At 45.3% G+C, this 13497-nt stretch overlaps 1 long non-coding RNA gene across 1 annotated transcript in view; it reads right to left on the reverse strand.

The window, feature by feature from the left end:
• Positions 1-428: 428 nt before the first annotated feature.
• The window catches only part of LOC143844141 (uncharacterized), a 48658-nt gene continuing 35589 nt past the window's right edge, over positions 429-13497 (reverse strand). Inside the window, exon 3 of the long non-coding RNA XR_013233827.1 lies at positions 429-935. This is a non-coding gene — a long non-coding RNA (uncharacterized LOC143844141). The remainder of the gene's footprint in view (positions 936-13497) is intronic.

Below are 13497 nucleotides of genomic sequence, written 5' to 3' on the forward strand. Positions count from 1 at the left end.
TCTTCGTTGTTAAATATAACCTGAATAACAACAACAATCCTTCTAAACATTTTTTTAAAGTTATTTGGCGAAAACTCCCAGTTGGAACTTGTGTGTCTGTTTTGTCAAATTTGACAAGGCAGAGTAAATAAGGCCGGGCTGGCCTTGTGCTGTTCAGGGATCAAGTCCAAATCACATGAGATCTTCACCGGCAGCTGCCAGTGTCCAATGTTTGGTTGCTAACCTCCGGGTCCTACCTGGAGACCTCCTGGAATTTTAACTGAGCTCCAGATTACAGAAGGAGAAATTGGCTGATTTGTAGGGTGGATTCTATGACATTGTACTCTAAGACCTAGGACTGTACAGTGCACAGGTTAGCTTTTCAACAATGGCCTACGGGCTTTGTGTGTGTGTGTTTAATCTTACAAAGAATTAAGTTGTACAAAATAAACATTCACATATTTTTTATTTATAACTTGGTGTCTAGCTTACACAGACATTCGATCTTTTAAGTCTTAACTATTCCAGTTAGGTCTTTTGTTTTCTGTTCTTGGATACATTTCTCCCCTCCTTGTTCTTTGTTTCCTACCCTAAATCTCCAATTTCCCAAACCCAGAGGTGGCAACATTATCCAGTTGGATCCTGGGGTTCTCCGAGAGTTACAACCGATCTCTGGACTACAGAAATAAGAACTACCAGCTTTAGTTGGGGAATTCCTGGAAATGTGGGATTGGAATCTTGGCAGGGCAGGTTCGGGGGAGAGAAGAGATCTCAAAGGGATACACCACTGAGTCCCCCCTCCAAAGCAACCTGAGAACTGATCTCTCTAATCCAGCGATGAGCTGCGATTCCAGGAAATCACCCAATCCCGCTTGGAGGCTGGCCTCCCTCGAAGGGATCAGTGTTGCCTGGAGATCCGCTGTCATCCCTGAAGACCTCCTGCTGTCATCTGAGGGCTAAACAAAAATGAGTCCGTGTGAGGTACAAAACAGCGTAAATAAGAAATCTTACTACTGTAATCAAATAGCTTTTGCTTCTATACCAGGGGTAGTCAACCTGTGGTCCTCCAGATGTCCATGGACTACAATTCCCATGAGCCCCTGCCAGCAAACGCTGGCAGGGGCTCATGGGAATTGTAGTCCATGGACATCTGGAGGACCACAGGTTGACTACCCCTGTTCTATACAGAGAAAGCACGCCATCATATAGCCCTGTGTGCTGACCAAAGGCAATTGTGCATCCCTGAAGTTAGTGCTAGAACTCCTGCTCCCCGCCTCTGTTAACCCACATACATGACACCCGCCTATGGCTCTGCCCTTGATGCATCACACACACACACACACCCGCCCTGGCCAACAGTTTGTGCCAGCCATGTTTGCTGGCTAGCATGCTAAGAATCCTTGGCACATTTCACAAAAAAAAAACCCCATGCGCCTCCTTTTCACCGCCAAACGCTGGAAGGGTACATTCTCCTTGTCGGGAGCCAGCAGAGCGACTGGGGCACAGCTGTCTGAGCCAGGTATCGCAGCGGAGAGTTGAGCCACGTGGGTTAATTGAAGGGGTTATGGGAGGGATAGATTGGAGCCTCATCGGGTTGCCAAAGCAATGAAGAGGAGCTTGGTTGTATGCATCCATCTTCCGCCCCTTGATAGACTTGGAGAGACCGTGGGGTCGGGCTTGCATTGCAGCGCCGCTGGGTGCTGATTGGCCTCCATCTCTTCCCTTTGCATTTTAATTGAAATCGATACCAGGGTGCGATCAGAAAGGAATGAAAGAATAAATAGTTTTATTCAGGCAAGAAACGACTTTGCAAAGAGAGAGGAGCGAGCCCTAACAGATGTTCTTCCACTGGAGGCAAACAGGGAGGAGGTATGCTCACAGGAAGTCTCCAGTTCAGCCAATCAGGACACAGAATATTATTTGAAACATACCAGGAAGTTCCTAGTCTGAATATGCTAAATACACGTCTCCTCTGATGCCCCCTGTAGGATTTTCGTCAATCTGGCACTCTACAGAACTTGCCTATCCCAGCAAAATCAACAAATGCATGTGCCTTCTCTGTTGTGGCCCCCACCTTATGGAATGGCCTGCCTGAGGAGGTCAGAGAGGCAAGCTATGCAAGATGGAACAATGTTTGGATCCAGGGGCATCTTTAAGACCAATAAAGTATCATTCAAGGTATAACCTTCCATGTGTACACACACTTCCTCAGATACAATGAAATGGGAGCTACCACTCCATACTCATAGGTAAAATGTAAGCAGTAAATTAACATGTGGCATAATGAGAATGTTTAACAGATTCCAGAATCCAATAAGGATAACAAGCTGAGTTTACAGAATTACCATTGGTTTGAGTTCAGTTCCAGGGGAAAACATAGTGAGGGAAATAATTATGTCAAAATGGGGGAGTTTGGGGCAGATGTAACTGTGGAATGCTGAGAGCAATTTGCTGAGAATCTGCCCTTGTGCTGCACACAGCTAACCTCAACATCTGTACAGCATCCTCTCCAGTTCCCGGACCAATTTATCACTCCAAATTACGTTACATTATACTGTTCATTAAAATCTACTATTCAAATATATTATTCCATCTAAGAGATAAAAATAAAATAAAGAGGACTTATGGCCCTTCTAGGAGATTGCTGAAACTGCAGATGTAAGGGCTAAATGAGCTTAGCATATGTAGTAGGAAAAGAAACCAATATCCCTATTGAGTCCTGAGGATTCCATTATTCTGAGTGTTGTAATAACTTGCAACTCAGCAATTTCCCTTTCTACTCTGCTCTTGTACCTCCTTTGTAATAAAACAGCTACTTTGAGGTCACCCATTTAATGTCTAGGAAGGTTGGCAGGTTCTCCCAAAGGGTTCCTCAGTCTGGTGATTCCCGTTAGATTTGTATCCATTTATTCTTTGTCCTTTGCATTTAATGCCATACCGTGTTAGAAGATGAGCATGTGAATAAGCCAAAGAAGGTGTAGTTGATGTTGTTAGATCCAGTGATTGTCTTGTCTGGGTGTGCATGGTAGCAAAGTTGGCATCTGGGTTCTTTGCAAAGTCTGATATCAGAGATGCTTTCACTCTACTGACAGAGTTTCCAGTCTGAGGCTGATTCCGCACAGGCAGAAAAGGCCAGGGAGGCATCCGTATGGACCCAGGACTAATCCCTATGTTCATATGACATCGCTGCCAGGCTGCCTCCCTCACGAGCTTGGCGCAAACTGGGCTTTAGAAGCCCTGTGCTAAACCCCACACAGAAGAATCCGTGTTCCCTTTCAATGCTATGGGGGCCAATGGGGCCTGCCCTGCAGCAGGCCCATCTGGACAGGAAGAGACAGGACTTCCATGCCCAGCTCCTCCCTGCCCTACAGAGACCTAGAATAGTAGAGTTGGAAGGGACCTCCTGGGTCATCTACTCTGCCAGAAGCAAAAACAGCCCAGGACAGCTTTGCAGTGCGTCATGGTGCCACAGGGCAGGGCAGGGCTGTTTCGTTTTATTTTACAGGAAGGTGAGTTTGTGTGGAAGGCAATCCCACCTTCCAGCAAAATAAATTAAAAAAAAAAAAACCACAACCACAAGTGACGGGAATGGCAGGTATGAAGAGTAGGTGATAACCCCAAGAGCTAGCAGGCAGGGGGCTGAAAGAACTTTCCATGCCAGTTCAACTGAGCGATCTTCCTATCAGCCTTGATTGGTCTGAGACTCACTTTCTTTCTTTCTTTTTAAATCTCCCCATATGATATCTCTCTTCCTTTTCCACCCTTGGCTGTAAACATTTAACCTTTGCTTCTTTCCCTGCCTCTTAATTGCCTGCTAACAGATTGCCGTGTCCCTGGATTTACTTCTAATACTAAATCATTTGCCAGCCTAAATCCTTGGGACCATCGCTCCACAACAGAGTGCGTGTATCTGGCTTGTGTGGGTAACCCACTTGCTGATAGCATTTGACGTGTGCTGGGTTCCTTAGCCACATCAATCAAGGGGGTATAATTACACGAACTGGCCCAGAGAAGCGGAGCTCTCCACTGGATTCCCTTCTAGTTTCAGAGATCATTCTTCTTCCGAGTCTTTCTGTCTATGGGAGGAAGGGAATGCCCTAGCCATGTGCTGCACATGGTGCTGGTCATTTAGAAACGGTATGCTATTGAATCTGGGCCAAAAATATGCATCAGGGAGCAACACCTATGGCTTTTTAATCTTCCCCAGTACTGATGGCTGCGGAACAGTGTGAGATTCTGCACTATCCAATTACCTGTTTGGCAGAGGTGGGGGTGGAAAGCATCGGCAATTCCCAGCCACCCTACCGCAACTCTGTAGAGTTTTCAAGGCAAATGAGTCACAGAGGAGATACAAATACAGTACATTTAGAGTCAGTAACTGCAAATATTGAAGAAGTAACTAGCTGGAGAGACATGGGAACTGAAGTGACTTGCTCATGCCTGGCAAATAAAAGTCAGTAGTTGCCAGGAAGGTCCAACAAAATCGAAGGCATAAATGACCCAGAATTCGTTCATTTGTTTGTTCATTTGTTTGTTCATTTGTTCGTTCATTTATTGTTACGCTGCCGCTCTCTAGAGGTCTTGCAGCAGTTTACAACATAACAGAATACTGTAAAATACCATAAAAGGCCATAAAAACACCCTTGCAGACAATTAAGCAGATGGTGATCAATTGCAAAGAGAATTCTAATCACCCAGTCCCCCCCCCCCCCCGCATTCAGCCTGATCATGTTCTTTCCTGCTGGGAGTGAGAAACCAGATCTAGTCATGCCTTTGGGGAGAGCCTCCAATGGTAACACCAAGACTCCACCCTGGCGTAAAGAGCTCCATCTTGCAGGCCCTGCGGAAAGCTGACAACTCTAGCAATGCCCCCTCCAAGCAAGGGAAGTCTCCTGCCTGCAAACCCAGATTACACAGGGGAGTGAGGGTTAGAGGTGGTACCGCTGCAGAGTTTTTCTACCAACCAGAAGAAACCAGGAAGGGTTTGTAAATCCATTCCTTCACAACCCCATTCATGACTTAATCTCAGAGGGCTTGGGGAAAATTCTGTTCTACTTGTTTGTTCACTTGGTTGGAATTTGAACTTTTAAGAGGGCTCCCCCACCACTTTTTTTTTTTTTGGCTTGCCTTAACAAGCCATCTTAACAAGTCCTCTTTGCACAAAACACAAACTCGAATTTCTCTTTTGTAAACGTTGATGAAGCACACAAAATGGCCTCTTCCCAGAGGAATAGTCTCTTCAAAGGCTTTTAGTTCCATTAATTAGGCAAGCTCTTTCTCTGTGGGGTACCTCTCTTTTCTCTGTTTGCAATCGTAAAATAATGCCAACAGTGCAGTAAAGAATAGCAAGTGTTTACAAGCCCTTAACTGTGTAATTATGTTCTCAATGCCTACATTGTTGCCTACTGAAAAATATGACTTTATGCTATATTAACACTTCTGCATAACAACCCGGGAATTCACAAGGAACTGCAAAATAGAGGTTGAATCTGTGGAGAATTTCTCCACTTTTGATTCCGGTGTAAAACCAGAAATTACCGCCTCAAAAAGAAAATCCTTTCTACTGTACAAATCTTCACTCTTTTCCAGTACTCATGAATGCCAAGAGCCTAGCTAGCTCTGCCAAAGGAAACAACTATCAAAATTGATTTCCTAGTATGACTAGCTTGACTTCCAGTAACACATTCAGCTCAAGTATTTCAAATAACAAATCACTGGGATACAGTTCCAACTCTCTTTGGGGTTATTTCTTCTCATAGCCCTACTTTGGAGCTATTTGTACTACTCTTTCCAAATATCCACTCTTTGATAAAGTTATTTGTGACCATTGTTAATGGGTTTCCTGACTGCAATTTCTGCTGTGCTTCCTGAGGTTGTAATTGGCCGATCCCACTCCGGGCTGCCCCTGGCGCATTGCTATGGAGCGATATGCTCAGCAGCATGCTGAGGCCCCATGGGGGACACATTTCAGCACCAGATTGTCTGGGAAAGATGTCAGTGGCGGAATAGTTCCACCATGCGGGTGGACAGTGGAAGGAGTTTATTTTGCAAAATTCAAACAAATGCCCCATTAGACCCTGCAGCATAGCTAAGCACTGTGATGCTGATTGGGGCATTTCTTGTCCCTTCTGGGCCACTGTAAGCCCAGCTCTTCCCAGTCCGCAAAGGCCTGTTGGAAGAATCCATGTTTCCTAAGCCCAGGCCAACTGAGGGCCCGATCCACAGCAGGCCCGGCTTCCATATGACTGCCCCCTCGGCCTCTTCCGCCCATGCGGAATCAGCCATTAAGACCTTTTATGTCCCTCAGTGTTGCTGCCTTTTCCTAGTGAATTGAATCCCCAACTCCTGCTCTGACTTTATGGCACCCCTTCCTCAAAGGGGCATTTATTTCAGGGAATTTTTTCTTGAATTTCAATCCAACCCTCCCTGTGTCTCAGAGACAACTTGGGTGGGAGCAGGAGGGTAATAAGTGGGTGAACCCAATCAGTAATGACAGAAAATGGCAGTGTGTTAGGAAACCAAATTCAAATTTTGGATTTCTGCAAAGAAAACTGTATGTTAAGATCCAGAGAGGAAGAAACCGCTGTAAAAGAAGATTTGGAAACTGCAGGGTAAGAAGGTATGTAATTCAGATTACTCCCAGGGAGAGAAAATTCTGTTTGGAAAATTTTGCATTGTTTGATTCTTTAAGAATGCTGACAGGAGGGTTTGTTCTTGTGCAGAAATGGTGTAAGAGAATTAATAACATGAATTCTTAAAGGGGATTTTATATCACACACACACACACACACACACACACAAAAGTATCAACTCTGAAAAAGAACGCTTAAGGAAATCCTGATTTCAATTCATTTATTTTCTTTACACCAAGTAAAAGATCTCTGGTTCTATGGCTCAAGCAGAACAAACCAGAATGTGAAGACTGGATTAGATTCAAGATAGAATTGAATATAAATCTAAGAATGAATGAATGAATGAATGAATTTGACTAGATGGCCCTGTCTGCTCAGTCAGATACTGAGTAATACAACTTCACCGCATTGGGAACCCTCTTTTGGCTGGGAAAGCAGCCTAAAAATAAAAACAAATAAATAAATTGAACTGCTATCCCTTTAATCATTTCAAGTCAGTTCCCTAAATGTACAAATATAACTTAAAGTTTTACTGCATTATGAGTATTGCCATCTTATACCGCTCAGAGCCATGTGGAAGGGCAGTATAAAAATCTAAAATAAATACATGAATAAAATAAATCTCAGCAGTCTATAAATGGCTAGACTCTTCAGTCACACAAATTCAGTTCAAGATCGCACTGTGTCGTGGGTCACAGATCCCAAAACATTGCTCTTTTTCTCTAGAGACAAATGTGTGAGACCATAAACTGGGTAGAAAGGTGCCATACAAATGTTTAAAGTCAATTAAATAAACAAGTAAATAAATATAAGCAATGTTAATCAGCTGAGGAATAAACCTTTGGTAGGTCTTAGCTAATAGATCTTTAAATTTTGAAATTACAATCAGCGGCTTGCTATGAAAGGCCAGAGTCTACCCCCATGTGTTCTCTGGCATATTAATCTAAATCCTGGAAGAATTATGCCACTCAGAGAAATTATGCAGATTAACCAAATATGCAAAATTTCACATCATTTATTTTGGAAGAACTCGTGTTTTGCACAATTAATTCTATTTCTTCTAAGGGTCATTGACCTACAATGAGATCAATTCTCTGGGGTCAAACTGGCACCCCAAGAGATCTGTCACACTTCAGATGTGATAAAAAAAAAATTCCTCACCCTACAGGGAAATAAAAAGAAGGGTAATTTGTGAGTTCTCTTCCCCCATTGCCTTGGGAAGGTCTGGTATATTTATCAGCTGCAAAGACTGTTAAAGTGACTGATTGTCACTTACATAAAAGTGACAATTATGAGATTTACCGAGCTTGGAAAATAGCTTTTATAATTGAGATGAGGGCTTTTTTATTAAATTTTTAAGGCCGTGTTTTGGTGTTAAAATGAATTGTATGGGTGTTAAAGCTCACATTTACCCATCAATGCTTTGTCATCGTCACTCCTTGGGCTGGTAAAGACTAAAGACGCTTAAGACTAAAGACGCTTAACTCTTTCCACAGAAAGTATTCCTCCCCCCCCCCCCCCCCATTTTGAGCAATTTGGGGATTGACAAGGCAGCGGGCATTAAAAAGGTCACAGAATTCTGTCTGGGCTTTTGGTTTCCTTTTTGAACTCATGAACAATCTCAGTTGCTTTAACTGGCAAACTTTCCTGCACTTAGAGCCCCATCCCTGAGACGTCCCTGAGATGTTACTTCAGACGCAATCTGACCAATGGCATCATGCTGAATGTCCTACTGCAGGAGTAGTTAACCTGTGGTCCTCCAGATGTTTGTGGACTACAGTTCCCATGAGCCCCTGCCAGCAACCTGTGGTCCTCCAGATGTTCATGGACTGCAATTCGTGTAGTGTATGAACATCTGGAGGACCACAGGTTGACTACCCCTGTCCTATTGGCATAGTCTTCATCTTAGATGTGGTGATGATTTGTGGGTTTCTATTTCCCCAACCAAGAAAACACTTCCACCCTTGGGATTTACAGGTCTCTACATTGCAGCCCTGGATTTCCTTGGTGGTCTCTCATCCAAATATTAACCAGGGCTGACTCTGCTTAGCTTCTGAGGTCTGTTGAGATCAGGCTAACTTGGACTATCCAAATCAGGGCAGGAAATACCTACTATTACTTCTTCCCCCATGTCTCTTTAAAGTTGCTGTTTTTCCCACAGTGCCAGCTTCTTCTTCGTCTTCGCCTTAAAATTTCCAGGCAATCAGGGGTCATGGGCTGGTTATCTGCATGCCATATAGCAGCCATTCTCAACCTTTTTTTTTGGCCTCAGCCCTTTTAAGACTAGACTAAAAAAGGACTAAGCCAGGGGTAGTCAAACTGCGGCCCTCCAGATGTCCATGGACTACAATTCCCAGGAGCCCCTGCCAGCATTCGCTGGCAGGGGCTCCTGGGAATTGTAGTCCATGGACATCTGGAGGGCCGCAGTTTGACTACCCCTGGACTAAGCTATACTCGATGTTCCTTGCCTTATATATCCCTGAGAGAACCTCTGAACTATTCTTCAGGCTTCAAGTAACGCCAGAAGTGGCCAGCTGGCCACGCCTCCCTGCCACGCCCCTGGAAGTCACGTGTTTATAGTGTGCATGGCATCACTAACTAAAAGATTGTTAAATGAGGTCCACCATAAGAAAACGTCAGGCCGAAATATACATGCTCGACACAATGATTCCCCCCCTCCTCCTGCATGTGTTCAAGAGCGCAGTTTGCAATTTGACTCAAGGAGGTTCACCCACCCTTAAAAATAGCACCCACTCTCTCTAGGTGGAACTGGAGTGCCTCTTATTGCTGGTTGTCAAAGCCAGAGAGTGGAGATTCCCCCCAAATTCCTTTTTATGTCACCCTTTGATTTTTAAATCTCTGTGGTTGACAGTCCTTGGTAACCGATATTGGCATCATTCCCATAAGTTGTTACTGAAGATTGGTACTTCATGATACACTAATTTAATCAAGTGTAGGGGCGAAGATGGGCAGGGCTATCTAAATTCCCCAGGGGTCGCCGCGGTATCATGTATTTGAAAGCGTGCCGTTATTGATGGGCAACCTGGCAGTCTAGCATTCCTGTGTTTTGCAGTAATTGCTCTTGTGAAATGAAATGTCAACCTTTCTTGGCTAATTACAGGCTTCAGAGGGAAATGGATTTTCAAGTCCTCGTTTGTACAGCTGCTTCTAGGTCTGACGTCTCCCAGCCATTGTTCATTAATTATATTTACCAAATGTTGGTGACAGTCCACAACAGTTTCCCTCATCTCTGGCTCAGCAGTATTAGGCAGGTCTCTATGCAGATGCCTTGGAAGTTGCTAAGAGAAGGGGAAATAATGATAGGGGGAAAGCTAGACTCTTAGAGTATAACCTTAAGAATGTATTCAGATTGGTAGCCGGGTTGGTCTGAAGCAGCACAACAAAATCAGAGTCCAGCAGCACCTTTAAGACCCACAAAGATTTAGTCAAGGCGTGAGCTTTCGAGTGCAAGCACTCTTCCTCAAACTAAGAACGCAAGAATGTAAATATGTATCGTGAGCACTGCTGGACCAGACCAGAGGTCTACCTAGTCTCGCACAATGGCCAATTAGTTCCTCTGAAGATCAACCAACAGGATATAGAGCCCAAGGCCATCCCCTGGTGAGAGCCTAAGAAGAGCCCTTACCAAGGACTTCTCTTGGTAAGAACCTAAGAAGAGCCCTGCTGAATCAGACCAGTGGTCCACCTCATCCAGCATCCTGTCTCACACAGTGGCCAACCAGATCCTCTGGAAGACCAACAAGAGGGCCAAGAAGTCAAGGTGATGAGAACCTAAGAAGAGCCCTGCTGGATCCAACCAGTGGTCCATTTAGTCCAGCATCCTGTCTCACACAATGACCAACCAAGGTGAGGCTGAGAGAACTCTAAGAGAACTGGGGCTGGCCCAGGATCACCCAGCTGGCTGCATGTAGAGGAGGAATAGGGAATCGAACCCAGTTCCCCAGATTAGAGGTTGCCACTCTCAGCCACTACACCAAGCTGGCTCTCGCGTAGAACAATACTCCAATCAGGATCTGATACCCAAGGCCATTCTGTTGGCTTGCTTGCAGCTGTTCCCCTGCATCACTCAAGCCCTAAGTAGCTTAGCTGCCTGTCCAGAGCATTCCATCTTGAGGTAGAGAAAGCCCACCGTAAAAGAAACCCTGCCCTGGATGACCCAGGCTAGCCTGACCTTGTCAGATCTCGGAAGCTATCCAAGGTCAGGCCTCAGATGGGAGACCACCAAGGAATTCCAGGGTGGTGATGCAGTGGCAGGTAATTGAACACTGCCTTGAAGCATCTCTTGCCTTGGAATCTCTATAGCAGGGATCCTCAACCGCTGGCAGGGGCTCATGGGAATTGTAGTCCATGAACATCTGGAGGACCACAGGTTGACTACCCCAGCTCTATGCGATCCCCATAAATCAGCTATCACTTGATGGCATTATCCACTTCCCCACCACAAAAGACATGCATTCAGGAAAAGCTTGTAAAACATGCCTTTCCTCAAGATTTAGAGAAGACGAGGAAGGTGTCGTCTTATTTACCTTCTGCAAGAGGCCATTCCTCTGCAATGCATCTCTTTTGCCCTTAAGTGCCGCTGACGCTTCAACAAATTCATTGGAGATGAAAATTCTGTCCCACGGGTTTGTGGGTCCTAGAACGATATATATTCCCCGGCACTCAAAGCATCATTTCGCTTTTGATCTCCTGAAACAATCTTCTCCTTGGCTTTTGAGCATCAATCTGCACTCCCTGGAGGGGATTCTGACAGCAGTCAGAAATTCCCAAAGGTGCCACACCGCTTCAAGATGAGACCGCAGGAAGCTCAGTCAGAAACAAAAGAGGAGGGAGGGAAAACAAATCGCTGGACCCTTTTGCCAGCTAGAGAAACAGAAACGTCAGGTCTGGACCTTGTGAGCCCATGTATGTCCCCAGAGAGCTGTACGATCTGCGCACACAAATGGATTGGTGATCCCTGGGCCCAGCAACTAGCCTCCCACACCCCTTCTTGCCCCAGGGACTGTGAGGAAGGGGGAAAGAGTCTCCTTTCTGGAGGAAACACTGAGGTTTTCAAACAGGTAGACGAATATTGTGCTATAACATGCAAAATTGCGTCAAAAGCTTATTATTGGAAATCTGTCATGCCTTAGGTACCATATTAATCCTGATATGTTTTTAGTTTAATTCTTTTTTAAATGTTTGCTTTTTTAAAAGTATTTATCTGCTGTTAAGCGCTTTTATTAGATTGCAATTTTAAAAGTGGTGCACATTCTATAGGTGGCTTGGAGCTGCATTGCAAATAAATCTGTCTAGCCTCGAGGAGCGCCTGAGCTTTTTCGGCCCTCGCTCCCGCCTGGTGGAATGAGCTACCAACTGACACCAGGGCCCTGACGGAACTAGTGACATTCCAGAGCTCCTATAAAACAACACTCTTCCGCCAGGCCTACAGAGGCCAGGACAAAACAGCTTACAACAAAACAGATTACAATCTTCTTCCACCTCTCCAAAGTTCCATATCATTTGTCTACATCAGGGGTAGTCAAACTGCGGCCCTCCAGATGTCCATGGACTACAACCCCCATGAGCCCCTGCCAGCGTTCGCTGGCAGGGGCTCATAGGATTTGTAGTCCATGGACATCTGGCGGGCCACAGTTTGACTACCCGTGGTCTACATCCTGCACTGAAAGGCCTACTCACAACAACTAAGAACAACTAAGAGCAGAAGTCAGATGAACTCTTGAAACATGGAAGGGTGGTGTCCCAGTTTGTACCTGTAATGTTTCAGTGAGATTTTCTTGCAAACCTGGACCCAACAGCCCCCAGGGGCTGCTCCCACTCTACTTGTCTGAGTACACAATATTGACTTAGAATCATAGAATCATAGAGTTGGAAGGGGCCATACAGGCCATCTAGTCCAACCCCCTGCTCAACGCAGGATCAGCCCAAAGCATCCTAAAGCATCCAAGAAAAGTGTGTATCCAACCTTTGCTTGAAGACTGCCAGTGAGGGGGAGCTCACCACCTCCTTAGGCAGCCTATTCCACTGCTGAACTACTCTGACTGTGAAAACGTTTTCCTGATATCTAGCCTATATCGTTGTACTTGAAGTTTAAACCCATTACTGCATGTCCTCTCCTCTGCAGCCAACAGAAACAGCATCCTGCCCTCCTCCAAGTGACAACCTTTCAAATACTTAAAGAGGGCTATCATGTCCCCTCTCAACCTCCTTTGACAGGCCCATGCTCTGATTCAGTCAAAAGCAGCTTTATGGGTCCCTCTTCTGTGAAAGGAACTTTACAGTACGTAGATCCATCCCTCTGCAAATATCCCCATCACCATTTTGCTCACAGTATTTGAAAGCTGGGCTGTGCCCGAGGAAACAGGTACTCGATTTGCCCCAGCAGTGGCGATCCAAAGAAAGCTAATGCTAAAACAAAATAGCCAGCCTGGGAGGTATCACAGAACTCTTGCTTGCCTGTCCGCCCGCATTGTGGCTGATTACAAGACAGAGCAATCCAAGATTGGAAACGTATCCGTCTGCCCCATTCTGGGGGAAACCTAAATGGTTCTGTCATCTTGGCATCTTCCCCCTCCAGAAACAGGACGGTGTGTCACTAAACAAGCACTTGGAAGGATCCAATAATAACTTTAAGAGCCCCAGCGTTTTTAAAGAAAAATGAAACACAACAAAAGGGACACAGGCCCATGGTCTCTCCGTCCCGGTTAACCAGCTCCAAACATTATCCAGCCATTTCGGAAACACGCTGAACGCTGAAGAACAAGGGGAACTTTTGCCCCGGCCATTCACTGGAGCTTTGCAAGCAAGCAGGGAAGAAAATGACCCCCAACAGCATCCTTTCTGTGCAATTCTCAGGAGGAAGAAA

Source organism: Paroedura picta, chromosome 9 (assembly GCF_049243985.1).
Source record: "Paroedura picta isolate Pp20150507F chromosome 9, Ppicta_v3.0, whole genome shotgun sequence".
In the NCBI taxonomy this organism is placed as follows: Eukaryota; Metazoa; Chordata; class Lepidosauria; order Squamata; family Gekkonidae; genus Paroedura; species Paroedura picta.